This window comes from Camponotus vicinus, unplaced genomic scaffold, assembly GCF_025532165.1.
Source record: "Camponotus vicinus isolate PSW18456_S1 unplaced genomic scaffold, iyCamVici1.0 SCAF_14, whole genome shotgun sequence".
Classification (NCBI taxonomy): Eukaryota; Metazoa; Arthropoda; class Insecta; order Hymenoptera; family Formicidae; genus Camponotus; species Camponotus vicinus.
In genome coordinates this window covers 9,062,780-9,071,753 of record NW_028141950.1, presented here as the reverse complement: position 1 = coordinate 9,071,753, position 8,974 = coordinate 9,062,780, and the positions used below count along the sequence as shown (strand labels likewise).

At 41.1% G+C, this 8,974-nt stretch overlaps 1 protein-coding gene and 1 pseudogene across 1 annotated transcript in view; both read right to left on the bottom strand.

The window, feature by feature from the left end:
* LOC145965734 (proto-oncogene tyrosine-protein kinase ROS-like) overlaps positions 1–8,974 on the bottom strand; it is a 313,112-nt gene that overhangs the window by 142,841 nt on the left and 161,297 nt on the right. The gene's annotated exons all lie outside the window — the stretch shown is intronic.
* Positions 5,068–8,974, bottom strand: part of LOC145965742 (uncharacterized) — a 314,284-nt pseudogene continuing 310,377 nt past the window's right edge.

The following is an 8,974-nucleotide window of genomic DNA, read 5'->3' as shown; positions in this document are numbered from 1 at the left end:
ACTGGTTCTTCCTTGTCGTTGATGTTCTGCAGGCTCAGATCCTGGTGCTGGTCAGCCGGGATGGCAACCGTGTGTGCGTCTTCCATCCGAAAACGCCGCAGTATCTTCTGTGTGTACTTGCTCTGATTTGCAAACAAAGATCCATCAGGTAGTTGTTCGATTTCCATTCCGAGATACAGGTGTAACGGAGTGACTGTGATTTCGAGCTCAGTCTTCAGATAGTCCAGAAATTCTTCTGCCTTTTGTTTGCATGTCGTGGCCACCAAACCGTCATCAATGTAGATGGCGAGCATGAGTTTTTCTCCACCGTTTTCTGCAGTAAAGATGCATGGATCGGCTTCGCTGGGCTTTAGGTTGACTTTCTCCAAGCTGTGCACGAATTTTCGATTCCAGCATCGTGCAGACTGCTTGAGACCGTAAAGAGCTTTCTCGAGCTTGCAAACTCGTCCCGTTCCGTCATCAAAACCTTTAGGTTGAGCCATAAAAATGTTTTCTTCAAGGTCACCGTTGAGAAAAGCTGTTTTGATGTCAAACTGCACCAAATGCATTCCCGATGCTGCCGCCAATGATAGAACCGCTCTAATAGATGCATATTTGGCCACAGGGCTGAAAGTTTCCTCGAAATCGATGCCTGGCCTTTGACTGAAACCTTTGACGACTAGACGTGCTTTGTACCTTGTGCTTGAACCATCTAGCGTGGGTTTCTTTCTAAAAACCCATCGGTTTTGGAGTACTTTTGCGTCCGCCGGCGGTTTCACGAGCTGCCATGTCTTGTTTCCCATCAGCGAATCTATTTCTTCACTCATGGCGTTTTTCCAGAGGTCGGCATCGCTGGAGTGAACTGCTTTTTCATACGTCACGGGGTCCTGGCCTTCAGCGAAACAGATTTCAGCAATGTCTACTATATATATTGGTCGAATCTTGCTGGTCTGTTAAGGTTAGCTCGATTACGAAGTCCGTACGCTTGTTCAGCTGGCTGGTGTTGCTCGTAGACCTGATTTTCGGCGCGTCCTGCGTCCGGTATTTGCGGCTCCTGTGCCGCATCCTCGTGTTCTTCGACGTGATTCTCTTCGACTTGCTCCAAACCATTGTTGTTGTCGTTCTCAGCTTCCTCTTCATTTTCTTGAGTTTGTTGCATTTGTTGGACTTGAATTTCGGCTTCATCTTCGATTTCTTCTTGGGCTGATGATTCTCCGGAAATTTCTGGTGGAAAGGATACATCTCGATGTATTTCTACCTTGTTTCCTTGCTGAAACCACACTCGGTATCCTTTCGTATTTTCGTCGTATCCAACAAAAAAACCTTTTTTTGCTTTTGAGCTCCACTTTCCCCTCTTCTGCTTTGGAACGTGGGTATAGACTTTTGTACCAAAGATTTTAAAATTTATGTTGTTCAGCGTTTTGCCGAACCATAGCGCGTAGGGTGTTTTTCCTGCTATACTGCTGGTGCCGGTCCGATTCAGCACGTAGACTGCGGTTGCTGTTGCCTCTGCCCACAGGTGTAGGCTGATGTTCTTCGCTTGAAGCATGGTTCTCGCTGCTTCCACCACAGTCCTATTCTCTCGTTCAACTGCACCGTTCTGTTAAGGAGAATAAGGAACAGTTTTTTCATGTTTAATTCCATTTTTACGAGTTATTTCTTCCATCTCTTTGTTTATGAATTCGAGTCCGTTGTCAGTCCTTAGCTTTTTGATTTTTACTCCGACTTCATTCTCGGCTCTTCTGAGAAAATCTTTAAAACGTCCCTTGACCTCAGACTTTGAATTCAAAAAATAAATGCTCCGGTAATGAGAATAATCATCCTTGAACAACAAGAAATATTTCGACTTGCCTATTGAGAGATGTTCCATGGGGCCACACAAATCAGCATGGATGAGTTCACCTGGTCCCGTCGACTGTGTCTGGCTTCTCGGAAACGGCTTGCGACACATTTTTCCAAGTGTACACGATTTGCAAAACCAATTCTTTTCGGTTTTGACCTTGATTCCCCAATGCTTTAGTGTCTTGGTGACGTGTGCGATGTTCTGGTGTGCGAGTCTCTCGTGCCACAGTCTCAGTTTCTCACTCTCTCCGATGTGTAAGTGTGCCTCTGCGTAGTCTTCGATTTTGATTTCCGGAGTACATGTTTTGATCCTCATCTTGTAAAGGTTGCCATGCCTGTCTCCCACTGCAACCACACTGTCTTTTCTTTTCAGAAAACAGGTATGTTCGTTTGATGCCAGGTTCAATCCTTTATCTAATGCTGAGGATAGCGAAAAAAGATTATATTTCAAATTTCTGTACAAACAGGACCTCCGACAGGTAATTTTTCACCCATTTGACTCCGTCATGAGCCAGAAAATCTATTTCTCCTTTTCCAGTTACAAAAATTACCTCTCCGGTGCCAACTCTTACAGGTTTCGGTGTGGATAATTCTTTAAAATTTACGAACCATTCTCTCCTTGGTGACATATGCTGGCTGGCACCTGAGTCAAGGTACCACTCTGCCGAAAGCTGCTGCGTCTCTGAATTTGTTGCAGCAAGAACTTCTCCTACGAAGGCTACTCCTCGATGTTGTTTCTTCTCGCCGTCACTTGAGTTTTCAGGTCCTTTGCGACAGTTCCTCTTCCAGTGACCTGGCTTACCACACTTGAAACACTTGCTTTGCTTTTTTGGATTGCCGCTGGCTGAGTTCTTCTCTGGATTCTGCGAATTAGTTTTCATATAGAATGCACTGTTACCTTGTGTGCCGCTGGCTCCAATTCGCAGCTCTTCCATACTCAACCGAGTAACAAGATTTGACAGGGTGCGCTGATCAGTACTCGTTGACTCCCATGCGGTGTAGAAATGTGAGTACGCTTGAGGTAACGTCATGAGGATTTTTGTCATGATCATACTGTTGTCTCATGTCCGTTGTTGGCTCTCATACTGTTGTACTCATGTCCGTTGTTGGCTCTCCTAGAACTTTGAGACGATGGGCAAGATCCTTAATTTTTGCTATATGTGCGGCAATGTCATCTGCCGGATCTTTCCCTACAGAGTACCACTGCTGCTGAAGCATGTGCTTCGCAGTCTCACTCTGATTTTCGAAAATCTCGTGCAGTTTTTGACACATTTCCCTCGCAGACTAGCAATTTATGATATAGAGAAGAAGCTGGTCACTTACCGTTGTAACTATAATTTTCTGCGCCACTCCATCCAACTTCTTCCATGCTTTAAGTTTCCTCTCATGCTCAGCAACTGCAGCGGCGTTCGCCCCGTCTGCTAACTCCGGTTTCAGACTTTCTCCGGTCGTGACTTCGAGCGCTTCGCTGGCGAGAATTAATATGCGGATCTGGAACTTCCAAGTTCCCCAATTCTCTAGCCCTTTAAGCTTAGTGATCCTCGCTAGTTCGTTGTCCATCTTGGTATTATTACACTTTTGCACGTGGCCGGTTAACCTCAATGTCAATTCACGAGTCGCCGATACGAAAACTCACGGAAAGTTATATATACTCAAAAAATATGCACAAGGGCACGCACCTGGGCCCATAACCTGTTGTCTTATAAAGTGTTTATTCAATATTACACATATTACATGAGAGATTAGCAAAGATCACAACAAAAAATAGAGAGCACATGCTCGCGCAGTATAGCATGGAAACCGGATCTCGCACAGGTAGAAAGAAGGGGTAAGAAGAAAAGTAAAACGGAAGCGCGCGCAGCTGTGACGTCACGTCCGTCTCAGACTTCAATGCCACCTATGTCGACCCAACCTGCGAGTATTCACACATATATTTTTCTACAAATACAACACTATAATAAATAAAAATACGCTATATAAATATTTTGTTTCACACATAATGCATACAGTAATTGATATTTTCTAATTAAATAATGATAGCTTGAAAGTATATTTTTATACAAAAAATTTATTTTTCCCATCTATTTTAATAGATAAAAATTATGTCATTTATTTTATTGAATTGTTCTTAAAATTGTACGGAAGTTCTTGAATTATATTTAAAATTACAATATTTAGGATCAGGATATTACCTAGGACTAAAAGGATCGCGAAGGGCTGGATGATCCACCATTGACGGGATTGAATTATAGATCATCGAATAAATTTTATTGTACTAATGCATGACTTATCGCGATGATATATACATGTGATGTAAAGCGCGCGAGGTAATTTATTGACGGGATGAAAAAGAGTGATAGTACAGAGAAAAATATACATCTGCACAAATAAGATGAGACTCTCACTTAATTACGATTACGAGTGTAAACTGATTACGTTCGTTGAGTATCGAATAAACGTTAAGAATCGAAATACTTGCACATTTTATCGCAATCTTCATTCGACGAGTAGGATAAAATGATATATAGTGTGGCATGTTAAGGAAAGAAAATAGTAATTCAGATCTGGCTAGCAAAATAATAAATACAGCCGAGAGCGAGAAGCAAAATTCTCCATTTCTCACCAATTGCACACTATTTATCTTATCAATATAGGATTCTTTATATAGAACAACTTTGATGTAACAAAATATAAATAAAAAATATATGTATATATATATATATATATATATACATACATGCCTAAGCCACAAAAGTTATTTGTATTTGTATTAAAGTATTATGCATGTGTGCAATCCCCTAAGAAAGCGAATAAAGTAATTTCGATATAAAGTATTTACTATACATATATATGTTTGCCGAATTTCAAGTTTTTCCTAATATAATCTTAGAATATTATGTGAGATGTTAAGGAATGAAGAAAAATTTAGATGTATCAAATGAATTAATATAAATTATAAGTATATAAATTAAGTGTTTAATCAAATACATGACAAGTAATTACATATAATAATGATTGCTTTGAAGAAATACACTTAAAGTATATTCCTAAAATATAATTCATTAAATACAAAGCGTACCAAGATGCATAAAGACTAATCAAGACAAGAGATTTGCAAGCTTTTTGTACAATTGATATATTAATCCGTATTTTATTAACCTTTCCTTCAGTTTTTTACATATATACATATATATATATATATATATATATATATATATGTATATATATATATATATATACTTTTGGCTTAGCATATAGGAAATCTCACAGGTATTTATATCGAAGAAATATATTTTAGTCATCTTGAAGAAGACTGAGTGGATCCTCGACGATCTTCTCGGCCGTTTTCTTCAGATCCCTAGTGACCGATTTCACGGCCGGTTTTGAATTCGGCGCGATTGTTGTCGTATTCGTCTTCGAGTCTATCGACACAGACGGTTGCTTGCCGAAGATACGATCGTCGTCGTCGTCGTTCTCGTCATCCGACGCAAATAGGGACTTGACTTTCTTGGGAACAACTTTCCTCGTGGCGAAAAGATCGATATCGTCGTCAATCTTCCCGCCAGCAGAAAAGGTACTGCTTGTCACGTCACCGAAGATATCTTTCAAGTTCGAGTTCTTGGCTTGGGAATCGGCGAGCTCGTGTTTGAACTCTGAAAACGACGTGCTATCCGATTTCTGCGACTGGCCGGACGATTTGACGAACAGACTGGAATTTTCGTCGTCGTCATCGTCGAAAATGTTGTTCCTTTTTCGTCCAGCTTGAACAGAATTCGACTTTTGACTGTCCTACTTCGTTTTGCTGAATGCGCTACCGAAAAGATTGTCGTCCTCGTTATGTACATCATCATCGTCGCCAAAGAGACCGATCTTTATGTCTCGCAGCGGCTTCTTCACCGTTTTCTTCAGCGGTGCCGCGGAAAACAAATCACCGCCCGCATCATCGTCCGCGAATAGATCCAAGACCTTTTTCTTCGGCTCGCTCAACTTCTTTGCCGAACCACTAGAGAACAGACTATCATCCGATTCGGAAAACAGCAGTCCTTTGTTTTTCTCCGGCGACGGCGTCTTTGTGACAAATGCAAACAACTGACTAGGATCCTTTAGTGGATCGTGGCTACTGTCACGCAGAGGATCGCTCGGCTCTTCGCTAGACTTTCCAGTCATCCTATTTCGCTCTTCGTTGACCGAACGCTTATCGTCCTTCTTCTTGGCGTCCTTCAAAGTATCCGAAGTGTCCTTAGTATCGACATCTGATCGCGTCAATTCAGAAGAATCTTGTTTAGGACTTTTGTTATTCGTTGCATTATCGATATCGATATCGTCGATCTTTCTGATCACAGTATCGATTAGAGGTTTGACGACAATGGGTGTTCTGTTGGACTGCCCATCGTCAATCGGTGAAAGTATCGGTGCCCTACCGAACAATGTATCCTCTGTTTGCGGATCCTCCGGCAGATCTGGCGGCACATCGAACAGATCTTCTTCGTCGGTCGATGGCGACAATAGAGTGTTCTTGTTCACACTCATCGAGCTCTCCTTGCTGATGCTACTTAGCTCGGACTTGTCGTCTGTTGGCGAAGGATCGACTGTCGAGCGTTGAACGTTATTGGCAGTCAAACGATCAGCGGAAGATAAATCTTTGGTGGACGAGGTGTTAGTGTGTCTTTCGTCCAAAGAATTATTTGTCCGCGCTGTCGACTGTATCGAAATCAATGCCGCTGTGTCGCAGTGCGGACTTTCGGGCATGTCGGCCCTGAGGACGGCGTTTTGCTTGAATTCTTACTCGGCTCTAAAAAAAAATAATAATAGCAATTAAGGTAAAAATACGAATTATTCATAATATCTCATAATAAATAGACGTCTTAATTAGTATGAAAGATGTGTTAAAAAGTAATATACTTTAAAATTTTGTTAAACATTAAAAGCTACTCCTTTTATTTTAAAAAACTTTTGCGAAATATTATGCATCATTTAATAAAATATAAAAATTGGTTTATGTTTCAATTTAATAAATACCTTGGATGCGGTAGTAGACAATGTTTCTACTTGAGCTAGATCGTCGAAATTTATAGCAACTTCCACGTTACTAGTAGTAGAGATTGTCGTCGAATAAGAAAATTCTTTGTAGATGCTACCTTCTGTAAAAATAATTTCTTAAATTATTTCAAAATTCAATCTTTTAATTAATTTAATAAATATTCCAAATACAAAATATATTAAAATTACAAGTAGAAATCTTCAGATGGCGGCGAAGAAATCGTTCGAATGCTTAGTGTCTTTGGCGGTGAGTTCTTCTTTGTCCTGCCATCTTCCTCAGCTTTGGCAACCGTTCCTGCGACTTCAACTTTATGCTTTTCTTCGTTTATATCACTCTTTGCAATGACATTTTTTATTTCCGTAGTCGCCTTGCTATCACGACTTAAGCTTGAAGATTCCGAATCTTTGTTTTGCTCGAAAAGTTCCTGCACTTTCTCGATGATATCCTTTTTTACTTCTTCTTTGGATTCAGGTTTCGATCGATCGTCCTCGTGAGTCAGTCCTGCGTCCTTTTTGCCGAAGAGATCGTCGTTCTCAAACAGGAGGCTACGGGTTTTTGTCGCTTTCAAAAACAGCCCATCCATGTAATCAGAAGAATTGTCTTTGTTTTTCTTCTCAGTTTCCAGACTAGAAGTATTTTTGGAGACGTCGATTTTTGGTTCAACTGATGCGCCTTCCTCTACCGAGGAATGTTTCTTATTGCTCGACTTATTATTCGACGAAAACAAATCATTCTCGTTCTCAAAGAGGACATCAGTCTTACGGTCGCTCTTCGGTTTTGTCGATTTCGCGCTGGTGAACAAGTCGCCGTCGTCGCCGTCGTCTTCAAAAAGATTGATTCTCTTCGACTCCATCTTCGTGTCTTGTGAATTATCTAGCGATTTACATTAGATTAGAAAAAGAACAATGAAGTCTTGTCCAAATAAAACGCCATTCCAAGGATCAAAGAAATCATAACACGCTCTACTTACCGATGTTATTGCTCTTTGACGTTGCTAAATATTGTTTCCGGCCGCGACTATCGAACAAATCGTCCGAGGTGTCCCTCGATTTCGATGCCACGCCAAATATATCGATGTCCGGCGCGTCTTTGCTGCCGAATATGTTATCGTCGTCGAACAGACCGCCACTTTTCGAAAGTACCTTGGTCGTTTTGTCGCTTGACGATACCGCGGCGAGATAGTCCGTGCTCTGTTGCGACTTGGAGCCGGGGCTCGCGGCGGAAAAGAGCTCGTCGCCGGAATCGGAATCGTCGAAGAGCAGCGAGATCTTCGATTTTGGAGCTCGCTTTGAGTCCGACTTGGTGGGCAACGGCGGTGGCCCGAAGAGGTCGTCGTTCTCGACACGTCATCCTGCACGATGAGCTATCCTGCTGCTCCTGTCGTGATTGCTGTTGCTGCTGGTTATTGCTGTTGTTGTTAGCGCTCGCCGGGTTGGCAGAGCGTGTTTGAGCCGTGAAGAGGCTGTCGCTGGTAACGCGCTCGCGATAGATCTCCTCGGATTTCAGCCTCGTCGAGGTTATCTCCGGCTGGAGGCTCATCCTGAGGAAAGAAGAAGCTTGAGTATTTTCAATTACTTTGCGAATTATTGAACGAAAGCGGTAAATATTGATATTTATCTTTCAACTAAAACCAGAGAAATAGATGTAAATAAGATATAAATAATAATAACGATAAAAATATAACTTAATAATGCTTGAAATTATTTTTTGGGGGAGGAAGACATAATATTTTGTCTTACATAAGACGTAATGCAATCTATTAATGCAGACTGTAATCAAGTCTCTCGTCATATATTGATAAAGCAAGATAAACTTATGACCTAAATAAATACTATTTGATATTAAGAATAATATGTGCGACAGCCACGTTGCAAACAGTTGATAAAGAACCTGTATATTTTTAAAAAAAGTTTTTTGCGGAGTTTTTCGTATCTTTTCCTTACAATCTATCAAGTTATACAACAAGGTGGATCGAACCAATGACTTTGATTTCGCTGTCAAAGGAAAGACACAGCAATAGACGACACATGTCTGAACGTACACTTTTAATCAGAGTTTTAAAGAGCAACACGATGATATAGTATGCAAATGAAAATGATATGAACACATCGT